Source organism: Arachis ipaensis, chromosome B4 (genome assembly GCF_059453495.1).
Source record: "Arachis ipaensis isolate K30076 ecotype BB chromosome B4, ASM5945349v1, whole genome shotgun sequence".
In the NCBI taxonomy this organism is placed as follows: Eukaryota; Viridiplantae; Streptophyta; class Magnoliopsida; order Fabales; family Fabaceae; genus Arachis; species Arachis ipaensis.
Genome location: NC_142439.1, coordinates 43,547,509 through 43,557,663, shown reverse-complemented (window position 1 = coordinate 43,557,663; position 10,155 = coordinate 43,547,509). Strand labels below are relative to the sequence as shown.

At 39.0% G+C, this 10,155-nt stretch overlaps 1 non-coding gene across 1 annotated transcript; it reads right to left on the bottom strand.

Annotated features, from left to right (window-relative positions):
* Nucleotides 1-273: 273 nt before the first annotated feature.
* Nucleotides 274-381, bottom strand: LOC148567348 (small nucleolar RNA R71). The gene has a single exon (XR_015881963.1). It is a non-coding gene; the product is annotated as a small nucleolar RNA R71 (small nucleolar RNA).
* Between the last annotated feature and the right edge of the window lie 9,774 nt (nt 382-10,155).

Here is a 10,155-nt window from a genome sequence, read left to right as displayed (position 1 = left end):
CCTCAATTAGTTTCTCTGATGCAACAGAATTGCAAGTTTCATGGACTTTCATCAGAAGATCCTTTTCAATTCTTAACTGAATTCTTGCAAATCTGTGATACTGTTAAGACCAATGGGGTTGATCCTGAGGTCTACAGGCTTATGCTTTTCTCGTTTGCTGTAAGAAACAGAGCTAGAATATGGTTGGACTCTCAACCTAAAGATAGCCTGAACTCTTGGGATAAGCTGGTCACGGCTTTCTTAGCCAAGTTCTTTCCTCCTCAAAAGCTTAGCAATCTTAGAGTGGATGTTCAAACCTTCAAACAGAAAGAAGGTGAATCCCTCTATGAAGCTTGGGAGAGATACAAGCAGTTGACCAAAAAGTGTCCTTCTGACATGCTTTCAGAATGGACCATCCTGGATATATTCTATGATGGTCTGTCTGAATTATCTAAGATTCATTGGACCACTCTGTAGGTGGATCCATTCACCTAAAGAAAATGCCTGCAGAAGCTCAGGAACTTAGTGACATGGTTGCAAATAACCAGTTCATGTACATTTTTGAAAGGAATCCTGTGAGTAATGGGACACCTCAAAGGAAGGGAGTTCTTGAAATTGATACTCTGAATGCCATATTGGCTCAGAATAAAATATTGACTCAGCAAGTCAATATGATTTCTCAGAGTCTGAATGGATTGCAAGCTGCATCCAACAGTACTAAAGAGGCATCTTCTGAAGAAGAAGCTTATGATCCTGAGAACCTTGTAATAGTAAAGGTGAATTACATGGGAGAACCCTATGGAAACACCTATAATACCTCATGGAGAAATCATCCAAATTTCTCATGGAAGGATCAACAAAAGCCTCAACCAGGCTTTAATAATGGTGGAAGAAACAGGTTTAGCAATAGCAAGCCTTTTCCATCATCCTCTCAGCAACAGACAGAGAATTCTGAGCAGAATCCATCTAGCTTAGCAAATATAGTCTCTGATCTATCTAAGGCCTCTCTAAGTTTCATGAATGAAACAAGGTCCTCCATTAGAAATTTGGAGGCACAAGTGGGCCAGCTGAGTAAAAGAGTCACTGAAACTCCTCCAAGTACTCTCCCAAGCAATACAGAAGAGAATCCAAAAAGAGAGTGCAAGGCCATAACCTTACATGGTGTGGCCGAACCCAGAGAGGAGGAGAAGGACGTGAATCCTAGTTAGGAAGACCTCCTGGGACGTTCACTGACCGATAAGGAGTTTCTCTTTGAGGAACCAAAGGAATCTGAGGCTCAACTAGAGACCATAGAGATTCCATTCAACCTGCTTCTGCCCTTCATGAGCTCTGATGAGTATTCTTCCTCTGAAGAGGATGAAGACATTACTGAAGAGCAAGTTGCTAAGTACCTTGGTACAATCATGAAGCTGAATGCCAAATTATTTGATAATGAGACTTGGGAAGATGAACCTTCCTTGCTCACCAATGAAATGAATGCATTGGATAGGCAAAAATTACCTCAAAAGAAACAGGATCCTGGTAAATTCTTAATACCCTGTACCATAGGCACCATAACCTTTGAGAAGGCTCTGTGTGACATGGGCTCAGGCATTAACCTTATGCCAATCTCTGTGATGGAGAAACTTGGGATCTTTGAGGTGTAAGCTGCCAGAATCTCATTAGAGATGGCAGACAACTCAAAAAAAAGGCTTATGGACTAGTAGAGGACGTGCTAGTAAAGGTTGAAGGCCTTTACATCCCTGTTGATTTCATAATCCTAGACACTGGGAAGGATGAGGAGGAATCCATCATCCTTGGAAGACCCTTTCTAGCCACAACAAGAGCTGTGATTGATGTGGACAGAGGAGAGTTGGTCCTTCAACTGAATGAGGACTACCTTGTATTTAAAACTCAAGGTTCTCCTTCTGTAACCATGGAGAGGAAGCATGAAAAGCTTCTCTCACTGCAGAGTTAACCAAAGCCCCCACAGTCAAACTCTAAGTTTGGTGTTGGGAGGCCACAACCAAACTCTAAGTTTGGTGTTGAACCCCCACATTCAAACTCTAAGTTTGGTGTTGGGAGGTCCCAACAATGCTCTGAATATCTGTGAGGCTCCATGAGAGCTCACTGTCAAGTTATTGACGTTAAAGAAGCGCTTGTTGGGAGGCAACCCAATGTTATTTAACTATTTTTAATTATTTTTCATTTCTATTTTATGTTTTCTTTAGGTTGATGATCATCTGAAGTCACAAAAACTACTGAATAATCAAAAACAAAATGAAAAACAGCATTAAAAATAGCTCACCCTGAAGGAAGAACTTACTGGCGTTTAAAAGCCAGTAAGAAGCATCAAACTGGCGTTTAATGCTAGAAAGAAGCATCAAGCTGGCGTTAAACGCCAGAAACAAGCACCAGACTGGCGTTTAATGCCAGAACAGAGCATGGAAGTGGCGTTAAATGCCAGAAACAAGCAGCAAGCTGGCGTTTAACGCCAGACATGCACTCTAAGGGCATTTGCACGCCTAATTGGAGCAGGGATGCTAAGTCCTTGACCCCACTGGATCTGTGGACCCACAGAATCCCCACCTACCCTACCTTTTCTTCTCTCCTCTTCACACTTTTTCATAACTCTCTTCCCCAAATACCCTTCACCAATCACCTCCATACCTCTTCCCTATATACCCTTAACCACTCATATCCATCCACTCTTCCCCATAAACCCTACCAACCTCCAAAATTCAAATTTTTTTCCCTGCCAAACCCAACCATAATGGCCGAAACCTACCCTTCCCCCCAACCCTATATAAACCCCTCAACACTACTCAATTTTCACACATTACAACCACCACTTCTCCCCTTTGGCCGAATACACCTTCTCCCTCCATCTTCTCCATTTTCTTCTTCTTCTACTACTTTCTTTCTTTTTTTTCTCGAGGACGAGCAAACCTTTTAAGTTTGGTGTGGTAAAAGCATTGCTTTTTGTTTTTCCATAACCATCAATGTCACCTAAGGCCAAAGAAACCTCAAGGAAGAGGAAAGGGAAGGCAATTGCTTCCACCTCTGAGTCATGGGAGATGGAGAAATTTATCTCAAAAGTCCATCAAGACCACTTCTATGAAGTTGTGGCCAAGAAAAAGGTGATCTCTGAGGTCCCTTTTAAGCTCAAAAAGAGCGAATATCTGGAGATCTGACAAGAGATTAGAAGAAGAGGATGGGAAGTTCTCTCTAATCCTATTCAATAAGTCGGGATCTTAATGTTTTAAGAGTTCTATGCAAACGCATGGATCACTAGGAACCATGATCAAAGTAGGAACCGGAATCCAAAGAATTGGCTTACCATGGTTCGGGGGAAATACTTAGATTTCAGTCCGGAAAATGTAAGGTTGGGGTTCATCCAATGCTCAATTATTCCTACTAGTAATCGGTCTGAAGTTACTATAGACCGGGCCATCATGATCCATAGTATCATGATTGGGGAGGAAGTGAAAGTTCATGAGATTATACCTCAAAAACTCTACAAGGTGGCTGACAAGTCCTCCACTTTGGCAAGGTTAGCCTTCCCTCACCTCATTTGCCACCTCTGCAATTCGGCTGGAATTGACATAGAGGGAGATATCCTCATTGATGAGGACAAGCCCATCACTAAGAAAAGGATGGAGCAAACAAGAGATCATGGACCTCAACAAGAGCATGAGAAAATTTCTCACCATGAAATCCCTGAGATGCCTCAAGGGATGCACTTCCCTCCACAAAACTATTGGGAGCAAATCAACACCTCCCTAGGAGAATTAAGTTCCAAGATGGGACAACTAAGGATGGAACACCAAGAGCACTCCATCATTCTCCATGAGATTAGAGAAGATCAAAGAGCTATGAGGGAGGAGCAACAAAGACAAGGAAGAGACATAGAGGAGCTCAAGAGCACCATTGGTTCTTCAAGAAGAGGAAGACGTCACCCTCACTAAGGTGGACCCGTTCTTTAATCTCCTTGTTCTTATTTTCCTGTTTTTCGGTGTTGAGCCTTATGCTTTATTTTTGTTTGTGTCTTTACTACATGATCACTAGTATCTAAGTGTCTATGTCTTAAAGCTATGAATGTCCTATGAATCCATCACCTTTCTTAAATGAAAAATGTTTTAATTATAAAAGAACAAGAAGTACATGAATTTCGAATACATCCTTGAAATTAGTTTAATTATCTTGATGTGGTGACAATACTTTTTGTTTTCTAAATGAATGCTTCAACAGTGCATATATCTTTTGAATTTGTTGTTTATGAATGTTAAAATTGTTGGCTCTTGAAGAATGATGGAAAAGGAGAAATATTATTTGATAATCTGAAAAATCATAAAATTGATTCTTGAAGCAAGAAAACGCAGTGAATACAAAAGCTTGCAAAAAAAATTATTAGAAAAAGCAAATAGAAAAAGCCAAAAGCTCTTTAAACTAAAAGGCAAGAGCAAAAATCCAGTAACCCTTTAAACCAAAAGTCAAGGGTAAAAAGGATCCAAGGCTTTGAGCATTAATAGATAGGAGGGACTAAAGGAATAAAATCCTGGCCTAAGCGGCTAAACCAAGCTGTCCCTAACCATGTGCTTATGGCGTGAAGGTGTCAAGTGAAAACTTGAGACTGAGCGGTTAAAGTCGAGGTCCAAAACAAAAAAAGAGTGTGCTTAAGAACCCTGAACACCTCTAATTGGGGAATCTAGCAAAGCTGAGTCACAATCTGAAAAGGTTCACCCAATTATGTGTCTATGGCATTTATGTATCCGGTGGTAATACTGGAAAACAAAGTGCTTAGGGCCACGGCCAAGACTCATAAAGTAGCTATGTTCAAGAATCAACATACTGAACTAGGAGAATCAATAACACTATCTGAATTCTGAGTTCCTATAGATGCCAATCATTCTGAACTTCAAGGGATAAAGTGAGATGCCAAAACTGTTCAGAGGCAAAAAGCTACTAGTCCCACTCATCTAATTGGAGCTAAGTTTCATTGATATTTTGGAATTTATAGTATATTCTCTTCTTTTTATCTTATTTGATTTTCTGTTGCTTGGGGACAAGCAACAATTTAAGTTTGGTGTTGTGATGAGCGGATAATTTATACGCTTTTTGGCATTGTTTTTACATAGTTTTTAGTATAATTTGATTAGTTTTTATTATATTTTTATTAGTTTTTAATTAAAAATCACATTCCTGGACTTTACCATGAGTTTGTGTGTTTTTCTGTGATTTCAGGTATTTTCTGGCTGAAATTGAGGGACTTGAGCAAAAATCAGATTCAGAGGCTAAAGAAGGACTATAGATGCTGTTGGATTCTGACTTCCCTGCACTCAAAGTGGATTTTCTGGAGGTACAAGAGTATAAATGGTGCGCTCTCAATTCCGAGTTTAGACGATGCAAACTGGCGTTCAACGCCAGCTTTCTGCCCTATTCTGGAGTTAAAAACCAGAAATAGGTTGCAAAGCAGAGTTAAACGCCAGAAACAGGTTACAAACTAGCGTTTAACTCCAAGGAAGACCTCTACACGTGAAAGCTTCAATGCTCAGCCTAAGCACACACCAAGTTGGCCCGGAAGTGGATTTTTGCATCATTTACTCATTTCTGTAAACCCTAGTTACTAGTTTAGTATAAAAACTACTTTTAGTGATTTATTTCATATCTCTGGAACACATTATGTAACTTTTACGTTCTGAGACCACCATGGGAGGCTGGCCACTCGGCCATGTCTACCCTATTTTCACTTATGTATTTTCAACGGTAGAGTTTCTACACACCATAGATTAAGGTGTGGAGCTCTGCTGTTCCTCATGAATTAATGCAAAGTACTATTGTTTTTCTATTCAATTCAAGCCTATTTCTTCTCTAAGAGATTTATTCGTACATAAGAACATGATGAACGTGATGATTATGTGACACTCATCACCATTCTCACTTATTAACGCGTGCCTGACAAACACTTCTGTTCTACATGCAAACAAGCTTGAATGCATATCTCTTAGCCTCCTAATCTACGATCAGAGTCTTCGTGGTATAGGCTAGAATTATTGGCGGCCATTCTTGAGATCCGGAAAGTCTAAACCTTGTCTGTGGTATTCCGAGTAGGATCTGGAAAAGGATGGCTGTGACGAACTTCAAACTCGCGAGTCCTAGGCGTAGTGACAGACGTAAAAGGATTACTGAATCCTACTCCAGTATGATCGAGAACCAACAGATGATTAGCCGTGCAGTGACAGCACATTTTGGACCATTTTCACTGAGAGGACGGGATGTAGCCATTGACAACGGTGATGCCCAAGATATAGCTTGCCATAGAAAGGAGTATGAAGGATTGGATGAAGGTAGTAGGAAAGCAGAGATTCAAAAGGAACTAAGCATCTCCATACGCTTATCTGAAATTCTCACCAATGAATTACATAAGTATCTCTATCCTATTTTACGTTTTATTTATCTTTTAACTATTAAAACTCTATAACCATTTGAATCCGACAAACTCCGCGGGATCGAACCTTACTCACGTAAGGTTTATTACTTGGACGACCCAGTGCACTTGCTGGTTAGTTGTGCGAAGTTGTGACAAAGAACTAAAGTTATGAACGTGCGTATCAAGTTTTTAGTGCCGTTACCAAGGAATGAACGATCACGATTTCGTGCACCAGCTGGCCATTCGGCCATGCTTAGACTATTTTCACTTATGTATTTTCAACGGTGGAGTTTCTACACTCCATAGATTAAGGTGTGGAGCTCTGCTGTTCCTCATGAATTAATGCAAAGTACTATTGTTTTTCTATTCAATTCAAGTTTATTCTTATTCCAAGATATTCACTCGCACTTCAACCTGATGAATTTGATGATTCGTGACACTCATCATCATTCTCACCTATGAACACGTGCCTGACAACCACTTCCGTTCTATCTGCAATAGCTTGAGTGTGTATCTCTTAGCCTCTATTCCGAAAGATCAGAGTCTTCGTGGTATAAGCTAGAATCAATTGGCAGCATTCTTGAGATCCGGAAAGTCTAAACCTTGTCTGTGGTTTTCCGAGTAGGATCTGGGATGGGATGACTGTGACGAGCTTCAAACTCGCGAGTGTTGGGCATAGTGACAGACGCAAAAGGATCAATGGATCCTATTCCAACATGAGTGAGAACCAACAGATGATTAGCCGTGCGGTGACAGCGCATTTGGACCATTTTCACTGATAGGACAGACGGTAGCCATTGACGACAGTGATCCCCCAACATACAGCTTGCCATGGAAAGGAGTATGAATGATTGAATGAAGGCAGTAGGAAAGCAGAGATTTAGAAGGAGCAAAGCATCTCCATACGCTTATCTAAAATTCTCACCAGTGAATTACATAAGTATTTCTATCTTATTTTATATTTTAATTATATTTTAATGATCAAAACCTCATAACCATTTGAATCTACCTGATTGAGATTTACAAGATGACCATAGCTTGCTTCAAGCTGACAATCTCCGTGGGATCGACCCTTACTCACGTAAGGTTTATTACTTGGACGACCCAGTGCACTTGCTGGTTAGTTGTGCGAAGTTGTGAAGAAGAATTGAGATTATGATTGTGCGTACCAAGTTTTTGGCGCCATTGAGATCACAATTTCGTGCACCACTGACGCGTACCCGTGACAGAGCGTCACGTGCTGCAATTAACAGATTTTGCTGGGGGCAATTTTTGGGCTGCTTCTGACCCAGTTTTAGTCCAGAAAATACAGATTAGAGGCTGCAGAGTGGAGCAGGAAGGGGGAATCATTCATTCACTTCACATCATACACATAATTTTAGGTTTTAGATGTAGTTTTCTAGAGAGAGAGGCTCTCTCCTCTCTCTAGGTTTAGGGTTTCTTCTTTCAATTTCTCTTTAGGTTCAGGTTCAATCTTCCTTTAATTTAGTTTTTGTCTTACTTTTATTTGTTTAAGCACTTTAGTTCATCTTCTTCTCTTGTTAATTTTCCTTTTTCGTCATCCTTATGTTTATGAGCTCTTGTTACATTTGATTTCTTTTAATGTAATTTATCTTTTCCATGTTTATTGTTATTCCCTTTAATTGTTAGTCATTGATGCTTGCAATTGGTTGTTTAGATTTAATATTCCTTGTTAATTTTTCATGCTTTTATTTTGTGCCTACCATGTGTTTGATAAAATGCTTGGTAGGATTTTAAAATAGATTCTTTTGTTCTTAACTTGGATTGATCAATTAGAGACTCTTGAGTTATCAAAATTATTTTGTTGATTGGTGATTGAAGATTGCCAGTTAGCTTGAACTTCACCAAAGCTAGTCTCTCACTATGAGTTGGCTAGGACTTGTAAACTCAAGTTAATTATATGCACTTGACCTTCGTCCATTGGTTAGAGGTTAACTAAGTGAAGGCAATCCATATTTACCATCACAATTGATAATGATAATAAGGATAGGACTTCTAATCCTCTTTCCTTGTTAAGAGCTTTCGTAGTTATTACTTAATTTTCTTGCCATTTTTAATTTAGTGTCTCTTATTTCAAAAACCCCAAAAATATATTTTTCTCATACCCAATAGTAAGTATACTTCCCTGAAATTCCTTGAGAGACGACCCGAGGTTTAAATACTTCGGTTAATTTTACTGGGTTTGCTTAAGTGACAAACAATTTAAATGTTGACCGAGAATAATTTGTTGACCGACTTCCGTGGGTTAGTTACTTTCTTTCCAACACCAATTCTTAATTTTCTTTGTTAGTTAATTGTTGCATTGCATAATAGATTGCGAGTGTAGTTAATTGTTTGCATGTATGTACTACTTGGCTGAAGTAATGAATTCTTTTCCAAGAAACTATTTTATAGCATTTCACTAATTTGAATTAAAATTTTTGTTGAACTTGCTTGAAGAATTTTAATTTGGAACATGGTTTTAGAGCTCGAACACACAAAACCAGTGAGATTTTAAACCTATTTGATTGGTTGCATCTTATCATACAATACTTTGTGTTGGTGTGTGTTGTTCTCTCTAAAATTGTGATATTTGTCTTGTTTGATTCTATATTTCCATTGTTTGATGTATGCATACTGATAAATCACTATTTTATGATTCATCTTGTGCTCAATTGAGTGTTTTTATCAATTCTTCACCCACTTATTCATATAATTTTCACGGTTTTACAATTCCTTCCTTATTATGTGATATATATGAAAACATGTTTCCTATGCCTTGAAAATGTTAATTTTAATTATCCTTTATTACCATTCGATGCCGTGATCTGTGTGTTAAGTATTTTCAGGCTTCATAGGGTAGGAATGGCTTAGAGGACAGAAAGGAAATATGAAAAAATGGAAGGAACGCACAAAATGGAGTTTTGAAGAAAATGGTAGTGACGCACATGCATGGATGATGCCAAGGCATCTTAGGCTAGTTTCACTAGCCTTTTTCTTTTATTTTTAGTTGTTTTATGCATTTTCTTGAGCCTTAAGTAATCATTTTGGCCAAATAGTCATGCTTGTCTTAAATCATTCAAACATGAAGATTTTTATGCAAATTCCATGAGTTTTTAGTTATATTCCTTGAATGCTATGAATGGAAGAATTCTCATGAATTTTAGCAAGACTTTGATGCAACTGTTTGGATGATTTCAGGGAAGAAGAGGCTAGGCAAGGAAGCAACAAAATCAATAAAGGAAGCTTGAATATCACATGTGGAGTTTAAGTTCCAGTTTAAGCCTAAACTGGAGCTTAAACGCCAAAAATCATGAAGGATAAGAAATGCTGGAAATGAAGTTTAACCTCCAGTTTGACCTCAAACTGGAGGTTAAACGCCAGAATGAAAAGTCTCACCAAAGAAGCATTCCACGTTTAACCTCCAGTTTGACCTCAAACTGGAGGTTAAACGCCAGAATGACAATGCCACTCAGGAAGGAGTTCCACGTTTAACCTCCAGTTTGACCTCAAACTGGAGGTTAAACGTGTTCGACACCTCCAGGGCTACCATTCTAAGCTTCCACGTTTAACCTCCAGTTTGACCTCAAACTGGAGGTTAAACGTGTTCGACCTCCAGGGCTGCCCTTCCTTTATCCACGTTTAAGCTTCAGTTTAACCTTAAACTGAAGCTTAAACGTGTTATATGGAACAGCTTGACCATGCCTTCTTCAAACATAAATAACTTGAGCTACAAAACTCCAAATGAGGTGATTCAAAATGCATTG